General features: G+C 48.2%; 1 pseudogene; it reads left to right on the top strand.

The window, feature by feature from the left end:
* The first annotated feature begins 6,468 nt into the window (after positions 1-6,468).
* Positions 6,469-9,120, top strand: part of LOC100958721 — a 5,762-nt pseudogene continuing 3,110 nt past the window's right edge.

Here is a 9,120-nt window from a genome sequence, read left to right as displayed (position 1 = left end):
AGAAATCTGGTTTTGCCTTTGGGAGTTTCCCTTTGATTATAGGAATTTCCAGACTGCTGGAAGAACCTGCCAGTTTAGGGGAGAAGAGAAGGAGAGATGTTATAATTTGCTTCAGTGGCGTGGAAGGGACCCTCCTCTGTTTTGCCTAAGCCCTGCTTTCAGGCAGTCAGGGGCCCTCCTAAGTTAAAGCCTTCTGGAGTCTTGCTCCCACATCCTCTCCATTCCTAAGGATGTGAGTGTGGTCCCCAGAGCTTGTGCCCTGGCCAGAGGCGCTCAGGACACCCTCCTCACATCGTGACCTCCCTGCAGAAGAGATGAGTAATGAAGCTCAACATCTTGCCCAAGCACCATGGAAAAAGGCGTCCATCATCTTAATGGGCCCTTGGAGCTGTCTCACTGACCTGCGGCCTCTTCCTATGAGCACCCCCTCCTGAAAGCACTCAATGTGAGCTATTCCTGGCATGTCCTGTGGTACAAAAGCGCGGTTCATCTTTTCAAGGAGACATAAGGAGGTTGAAAGTCAAAGCCATTGGAACAAACCTTGGCTTTGGAGACGAGTCAAGTGCTTATTATGCAAGTCCTTGCTCTCCCTCAGATGAAGGCAGGATGATGAGCAAAACAGGGTTTGGGGGGATTTGGTGATAAGGATAAAAAGGGAAGAAGATCTATGAAGGACATACCGTCTCCATGGGAAGAGAGCCCTGGCTGTGGGGCAATAGCCTGCTCTCGGACTGTCACTTAGGAGGGGTGCTTTGGGTTTACTCTGACCCTGTGAGGTCTGGGGAAGAGTTGAAGTTCAGCTCAGCTTGGCCTTGGAAGAGAGAAGTGAACCCTCCTCCCTCAGGCCCACAACCACCATCTCCTTATAGGCAGCGGCTGATGCCTTTGTGAAGACAGATTTGGGCTGGGACTGGAGAAGTCTCTACTCTTGTTTCACTGAGAGTGAGCACCTCTTTGAGTCTCCATTAGGACAGCAAGGCTTATTCCTACTTGGTCCCTCTGTTAGCAGGGATAAGGCATAGTCGTGAAGTGAGCAGGTCTGCAGTGGAATCTACATGTCTTTGGGGGCCCCGTGACCCTGCTAAGCCTCCTTTTCCCCATCTGTGAAATGGGTGAGGCAATACTCATAGGCTTCCTGTAAGGAGCACCAGCATTGGGTGGGAAAGTCATACTAGGGTCTTAGCTCCTAATCTACCAGCCATGCAAGGGTGTGCCTTGACCTCCATAGCTGATCACCTCCCTACATTGACAACCTCCTTAATCTGATTTAATTTTCATAGACTGAACATGTACCACATGTACATGTATAGTAGGCCTCGTTCCTTATGCTGACCACCTCCGTATGTTGACCAGTTTGTTACAGTCCCTTGGTTGGCCAACTAACAGAGGTTCTACTGTACTTGCCTCCTTTTCCACTGAAAAGGGGGGCTGATCACAAATCACAGGCGGATCCAAATGTTTTTTGGCAGAAAAGATGTTTTAGCATCTCAGGAGGGCTTGCTGGACCTTGGCTTTTGGTGTTCCTTTGGAGAAGGAAGGCAGAGTGTTGACTAGCACTGAAGACAGAGGACATAGATGCTGGCACCACCTAGGCCCTCTCCTACCTGTTAAAAAAGGGAAGGTCCTCAGAATTCTAACCCTTAAGGCCATGTGAATATAACTCTACAATGTGGCCAAGATAGTCTGTAGATCAGAGGTGTGTGCATAAAGAAAGTTTGTTGAGGTTTCCTTTAGACAAGGAGAGAGAGAGAGTGGAGATCAGCTGGAGATCTCGTTCATTTCCCAGGGGCTTCTGCAGAAACACATGGAAAAGGAGAACATGGTCAAACACACCACCTTCTCCTTTCTTTTTTTTTTTTGAGACAGAGTCTCACTATGTCGTGCTTGGTAGAGTGCTGTTGAACTCACAGCAACCCCAAACTCTTGGATTTAAGTAATTCTCTTGCCTCAGCCTCCCAAGTAGCTGGGACTACAGGCACCTGGCACAATGCCTGGCTATTTTTTTGTTGCAGTTGTCATTGTCATTTAGCAGGCCGGGTTGGGTTCAAACCCACCACCCTCAGCGTATGGGGCTGGCGCTGTAGAGACTGTGCTACAGGAGCCCAGCCCCCTCCCACCTTTTCAAAAAGAGAATTACTATGCTTTTGTTTCTTTTATAAGATCTAATGAATTTCCAATGGACAAAAGATTCCTTAGCTGAGAAGTTGAAAAATCACTGCTCAAAACCATTGCCCTGTTGGACTGAAAATTCTTCTTTTTTTTTTGAGACAGAGTTTCACTGTGTCACCCTTGTAGAGTGCTATAGTGTCACAGCTCACAGCAACTTCAAACTCTTGGGCTCAAGTGATTCTCTTACATCAGGCTTCCAAATAACTGGGACTATAGGTGCCACCACAATGCCCAGCTATTTTTAGGGATGGTGGTCTCACTCTGGCTCAGGCTGGTCTCGAACTCGTGAGCTCAGGCAATCCACCCACCGTGGCCTCCTAGAGTGCTAGAATTAAAGGTGTGAGCCACTGTGCCCAGCCTCGGATAGTCTTTATAAACCTCTTGCTTCTCCATGCCAGGATCTCTGTTCTGATTTTCTCTTGCTACATTACAAAACGCACCCAAAGTTAGTGGCTTGTATTAGCAACTTATTACCTTCTTTTGTGGGTTTACTGGGCTCAGCTGGGAGGTTTTCATTTAGGGCCTCTCATGTGTTGCAGTTAGACAGGAGATGGAGCTGGTGTCCCAAGGCTCAATAGTGTGGATCTTCCAACTTGGCTTATTCACTCACGTATCTGGTGCCCCAGCTGGGGAAGTTGAGGGAGCTGAGGACCAACTGGGCAACTCTGTTCACATGGCCTTGCTACATAAATTCCCTCCAGCATGGCAGAATCAAGGTGGTTAGATGGGGCTTGGATTCCTCTAGAATGTGAAATCAAAGAGATCCTGGCAGGAATTGAAAGGCCTTTTATGAGATAGCCTTAGGAGTCACAAGTGTCACTTCCATGGCTTTGTACTAGTCAAAAGCTAGTCACAAAATAAGCACACAAGAGGGGGAGGACTATACAACTATGTGAATACCAAGAATTTAAGCTCATTGGAGCTTTAAAGTCTAGATACCCCAAATCTGGACTGAAGGGAACATGTCCTGCCTTTGCAGCCCCTGTCAGATGTTAGATTTGGAGCTACAGCCCATAAGCTCCAGAACCGGGATCAGCAGAGTAGGCTAAAGGAAGTCTACTTCTTACTACTTGCCTAAAGTCCTTTTTATAGAAGGTAAAGACTTCTGTTCCCTAAGTGCTGAGATTAGAAATGCTGCTATCATTTCAGGAGAACAAACCCAAATCCCTCTGCCACAGAAGGCAAGTCACATTTTCAAATACGTCTCTCATGTGTTTAAACAGGGACATCTACTTTCCTGTAGAGACCTAGAGTCACCTGCAGTGGTCTTTTGTTTCTGATAACTCCCCGTACATCAAAGGCGAGCAGCAGAGAGGGGCAGAGTTTGCTCTAGTCTTCCTTGCAGGACTCACAATAGCAGGAGACTCCTGGCTTCCTGGAATTGCCACTAAAGCCCAGACTCTCCTAATAGTAAGTTTCACACACTAATTTTTCACCAAGACTGTGAAGGCCCAGCTAGAAACACAATCTTTTGTTTTGCTTTAGCTGTCATATTTCCCAGGGATTGAAAGGACTCCCTTAGACAGTCAAGCACAACCATCATTTAGCAAAAGCAGGGTTCCAATGGATTGTTAGGAGTATCAGTGGCCCTTCTGTCACCACTATTCAAGAGTTCTTTCCCACTGCCTTAATGCCTGGGTAAGAGGCACTGGGAGTGTTGATATGACTGCGATAGGGGATGTGCTTGGAATCCAGGGGCAAAGGCGTCCCCTCTTGCTAAACTGGGGGAACGCAGGCTCAGGTAGGCTCCTGGCTGCTGAGGGCAACCCTGAGATTTTCAGGGCTCCCACCTGAGCTCTGTTGTCCTGGGGACCTACTCCTTCCCCTCCCACCAAGAGAGAGAGAATGCTGCCATTGCTGTTGGGAAGAGAAAGAACACAGAGCGTGAGGGAGAGGGTCCCAGGGCCACAAAAGCAGCTGCCACTTTATCTTAGGAGGGGACCCCAGGGAGCCCTTGAACCCGATGTCATTTCTGTCATGCATAAGGAGAGGCGCGGGTGAGCGTGTGCAGGGAAAGAGAAATGCTGAAAAAACAGTTAGCCTCTGTTAATATTTGATAGGCAGCCAAAGCACTTTTGTTCCCAAGCCCGGCGAGCTACCCGTGAAAAAATAAATTGCTTTTCAAGAACATTCATCACAGCAAGTGGCTCATTTCCTTGTCCTCAAACAACCTCATTCCTCGGCCCTCTCCCCCATTAAAAACTCCTCAGATGTGGTAAAGGAAATAAAAAAGCCCAGGGGAGCTGTGGAGCAGTGGTGGGTTCTGAGGGAAGGCGGCAGGCGGAGGGGGAGATGGGCAGAGGAGTGGCAAACATTCGGGCCTTGTGATGTGGCCCCACCTGGATTCCACTTCTGAGCAGAGGGGCTCAAGCTCCACAAATGTGATTCTGAAGTTCAGGACCAAGTTTGCTTACTTTCAGTACCTCTTGTCCTTTTAGGACCCTCAGCAGCTTAGAGGGGCTCTCAAACCACTCCCATGCAGAGAGCTCTCCCTCCCCATCATAGTATGTCCTGTCATCCTCCATATTTCGCTTATGGTGTTCACCCCAATATGTAATTATTAATCCTTCTTTTCGGGTTTACTCTCCAAACACCTTATCAGCTCTACCAAGCCAGGTAGTGACCGTGCTGTCTGTTCACTGGTGCATTCCCCAGCACATAGGGGACTCAACAAATACTTGTAGGATGAAGGAATAAATGAACAAATCCCCAATGCTTAGGGTCAAAGGTGCCACCCAGTCCAAGATGTTCCCTTCCTGAGATTTGTTTTTTTTCATCATCTAATTCCTGACTAATTGATCAGACAGGCCAGACAGGTCTCCCGGGCAAAAGAGTTAGCTGGCAGGTTCGAGTGCGCAACTACTACAGAGCAAGTGGCTGAGCTTTGGTTTTACTGTGTGACCTTGAGTAAGTCACTTTGCCTCCTCTAGCAGCAGGGTCCTTATAAACAAGATGTATCACTTACTCCGTGGCATTTCCGTAGAGGTCACAGTCAGTGTGGGGAATGTGCAGGCACTCAATATAATGGTCATTTCTATTAATTTGATAAGTGTGGAGCCTCTAACACAGTAAAATATCAGTATAATATTCAGGGATTTCTGAGTCATCTAGGTCATAAGGGCTCTAGAAAATTCTCCAGCCTGAGATGCTGGCAGGAGCTCACCTTCCTTTTAGGCGTGTGTGGACCACAGCCTCACACAGGCTGGAGCTTCAGAGAAGGACCCCCTACATCCCCTCCCCGCCAATGAGAAGAGTTTCCTTCAGGTGGCTGTGGAGAATAAGGGTGTTAGATTCATCAGTCAGCAGCAAGAATGGTTCTGAAGGGTCTGGGGCACCTAATACCTTATTTTGGGTTCATTCATTTATTCCATATGTATTTGTTAAGTATCTGCTACAGTCAGAGAACACACTTGTGACCAAGATGGCACGGTCCAACCCTCGCGGAGCGGACACCTGTGGGGATTAGACCACAAATATGAATTAATAATTGCCCATGGGATAAGCCAGGTGAAGGACGGATAATGAAAGGGAGGAGCTTCCCTGAAGGTGAAGGAGAGTGGGGGAGGTCTAGCTGAGGAGCCAACAGGAGGCCAGAAAGTGGGAGTGATGGTCAGGGGGAGGCAGAGGCAGGCGAGTGGGCCCTGAAGCCTCTCAGCGCCCGTGGGGCGCCGAGGTTCTGAGGTGCGCACAGGCCACGCCAGCTACGCCCTGGGCCCTCCTTAGGCCTGCGCAGATGTGCAGCCAAGGGTAGGGCTGGGAGGCTGGAGCCCGAGGAGGGCTGAACCCCACTTCTGCCAGCACCCGGGTTCGCCCCGACGCCGCCGGTTCTCTCTTCGCCGCAGCCTGGCAGAGCAGAGCCCGCGAAGCCCCTTTGGGGACCCAGCCCCACGGCGAACCCCACCCTGCAGCATCGGGCGACCCACATAACTGTGCTGTTTGGGTTTGAAAACGAGAGACGGACACAACTTTGTCTTTCTTAGTAGACAGAAAGGGCTCCTTTTCAGGCACTGCTAAGAATAGCCTAATTTATTCCCACTTCTCGCGGCTGGGAAGCGCGGCGCCGATGGGCGGGCGGCCAGCCTGGCGAGCAGCCGGAACGAGCGGTGAAAGAGCTGCCCGGCCCCAGGCCCCGCCGCGCCCCGCCGCGCCCATTGGCTCGCCCGCCGCCCTCCGCGCTCTCATTGGCTCGCGCGAGCCCTCTCTCTGCCTGACCGCGGCGCCCCCTGCTGCCCAGGGGTCTGACCATCGAGAGGCGTGGTCTTCCGCGGGTGCGAGGGCTGAGGGGGAAAGCGTGGGAGGATGCGGGTACTGACCCAGCAGAGCACTAGGCTTGCGGCCGGGAGGTGTCAGGAGATTCCCAGAAACAGCAGTCATTGATGAATATCTCCCAAACACCCCAGGACTTCCTGTTGTTATTATTTCATTCCGTTCTTATTACAATCCTACAAAACAGGTATTATTATTCCCTCTTCTTATAGATGAGCAAAATGATGGCTGAAAGTTAAGGGACTTGCTCATGGTTACACAGTATGTTGCAGAGGTGGGATTTGGTTGCTCTTGTGGATGATCCCAAGCACTGCACCTCCGTGGCACCCTGCTGGGAGTGGAGGGTTTATCCTAGGGATTAGATGGATGACAGTAGCCAATTGGGGTGCATGGAGGGACCACCGCAGTGGGCACTAGCTTGATCAGCTCAGAGAAGACTCCCAGGTGAGATGGCACTCACCTGTTCTTTGAAGACATGGTGGAATTTAGGATGGCACTTATAGCCAAGCCGCCATAGGAACAAAAATTAATCAGGAAGACCTTTGGCATGAGATTAGTCACTTGCTTCAGTCAGCAAAAGAGTCACCACTGACATGGGCACTGAATATTCTTTTTGCACAACATTTTACATTTGAAAATTCCTTCACTTCTATGGTCTCATTTAACTACAGTATCAAAACAGCTCTGTAAGTTTGGGTCATGGTATTGTTGAAGAGGGATAAACCGGAGACTAACGGAGACCAATGAGAACAATGTATTGATTATTTCCTGTATTTAGGGCACTGTACATCCCACGCAATTCTCACAAGAGCCCTAGGAGGTAGGTATTGTTGCCTTCTTTTACAGAGGATCAAATGTAAACTCAAAGAGGTTAAAGAACTTTCTTAAGGTAACACAAGGGGTTGGCTCCCAGCTCACACTTTGTCAGTTATTCTGTTCCTGCAGATCCTGAGCCAGCCTGAGGAATAGATGGAGGTAGCAGTTACTGGACAAGACAGATTTGAAGGATGACAATAAGGTCTCATGCCCATACTATGCTGAAGCACCGTCACTGGCATTGTTTGAGCCATCAAGGTCATAAAATTCCAACCTCCCTGTATGGAAGGAAGGCAATAATTCCATAGTGTGATTGAGAAAAGAAAAATATTTGGAAATTTCACTGGAGCTATTCACCTAGCTAAAGCATCTACTGAGTTGTATTCTTGAGTTGACCACATTCACCCATTTCTCCACCTACTCTGTAAGATTAGCTCCATAAAGGACAGAGGTGAAAATGAAGCAGCCAGAGAAGTTTCAATTTGGGGTAGAATGTGGTAGCTAGCAGCAAACTTCTTCTCATACTGTGTCATCTAGGAAAGAAACTGGCTCGATTACATAAAATGTATTTAGAAGACATTGGAGATCTGTGGAAACTAAGTGGGCAAGATGAAACTAAAGTTCCAGAGATGAGAAAATTCTTACTAGGTGAGTGAGTTGGCATGACTAGCCCTTTTCTCCCATGAGGTCATTTGCTGATTGAATGTTGGGTTTGCTGTAGGCAGATAAGTCTACTAGAGGAAGAGACAGTAGCAGAGACTTTGACAGCCATGTGGGCTGGCCCTGCTGACTAGAGAGTAGTAGAGTCCTAAACTTACTGCCAGCTGTCTACAAGGAACACTGTGTGCTGGGGGACTGGATAGGATGATTCTGGGGATGGGGCTGGGCTATTGAGGCAGTTTTTCAGCTCTTAGAAGGTAAAATGCAGCCAGAGGAAAAGATCTTTAAGAAGCATGTCATTGAATAAGCTCCTGAAGACATCTGCCAGATAATTTGCCTGCATATGGAGGGAGCTAAGCTCAGAATCTCTGAGGAGCAGAACTTTCAAGGCCAAGGAGACAAAGGCTAGTCTCTTGCCTGGGGCTGGAGTGGAGGAAGCTGAGCCCTTGCATTTTTGTAGTGCTTGGAAGATGAGGTCTTATCAGAAGCAAAGAAACATATCTCATCCTTGAGAAATCTGAAACCAGAGGTAGAGTGATGGACACTGAGGCCAGCTCCCATCCAGCTCAACTCCTGCTTGGATGGGGCTGACCAGCCCTTCACCCTCTCTGCATAATAGAAGACAAGCGATGCCTCTCTACATAAATACAATAATGACTTTAAGTTTTAGGATCCTTTGATACACAACATCTGAAATCCAATTTAAAAATCACATGTTATTAAGTAGGAAAACATGACTAATAAGCCCAGGGAAAAATACAATAGAAGCAAACTTACAAATTATAAGTTTGTCTGAGTCAGCTCAGGCTTCTGTAATGAAATACCATAGACTTGAGGCTTAAACTATAGGCATTTGTTTCTCATAGTTCTAGGGCCTAGGAAATCCAAGAGGAAGGGGCCAGCTGGTTTAGTTCCTGGTGAGGGGCTGTGTCATGGCTTAATGATGCCTGGCTTCTCTCTGTGTGCTGGCATGGTGGAGAGAACTCCGAGGTCTTTTTTCTGTCTTATAAGGCACTAATTCCATCATGAGGGAACCACCCATCTAAACCCAATCACTTCCCAAAGGTTCCACCTCCAAATACCATCACATTGAGGGTTAAGGCTTCAACATATGAATTGAGGGGTAGGGGGAGCAAACACATTCAATCCATCGCATAGATTGTAGTAAAGGGTCTGTCTTTATATATTTTTTAATTTTAATATTTCTCT

The sequence above is a fragment of the Otolemur garnettii genome, unplaced genomic scaffold (assembly GCF_000181295.1).
Source record: "Otolemur garnettii isolate 467f Iridium unplaced genomic scaffold, OtoGar3 scaffold00059, whole genome shotgun sequence".
Classification (NCBI taxonomy): domain Eukaryota; kingdom Metazoa; phylum Chordata; class Mammalia; order Primates; family Galagidae; genus Otolemur; species Otolemur garnettii.
Note: the sequence above shows the minus strand (reverse complement) of the source record. Positions and strands in the feature narration are given on the sequence as shown.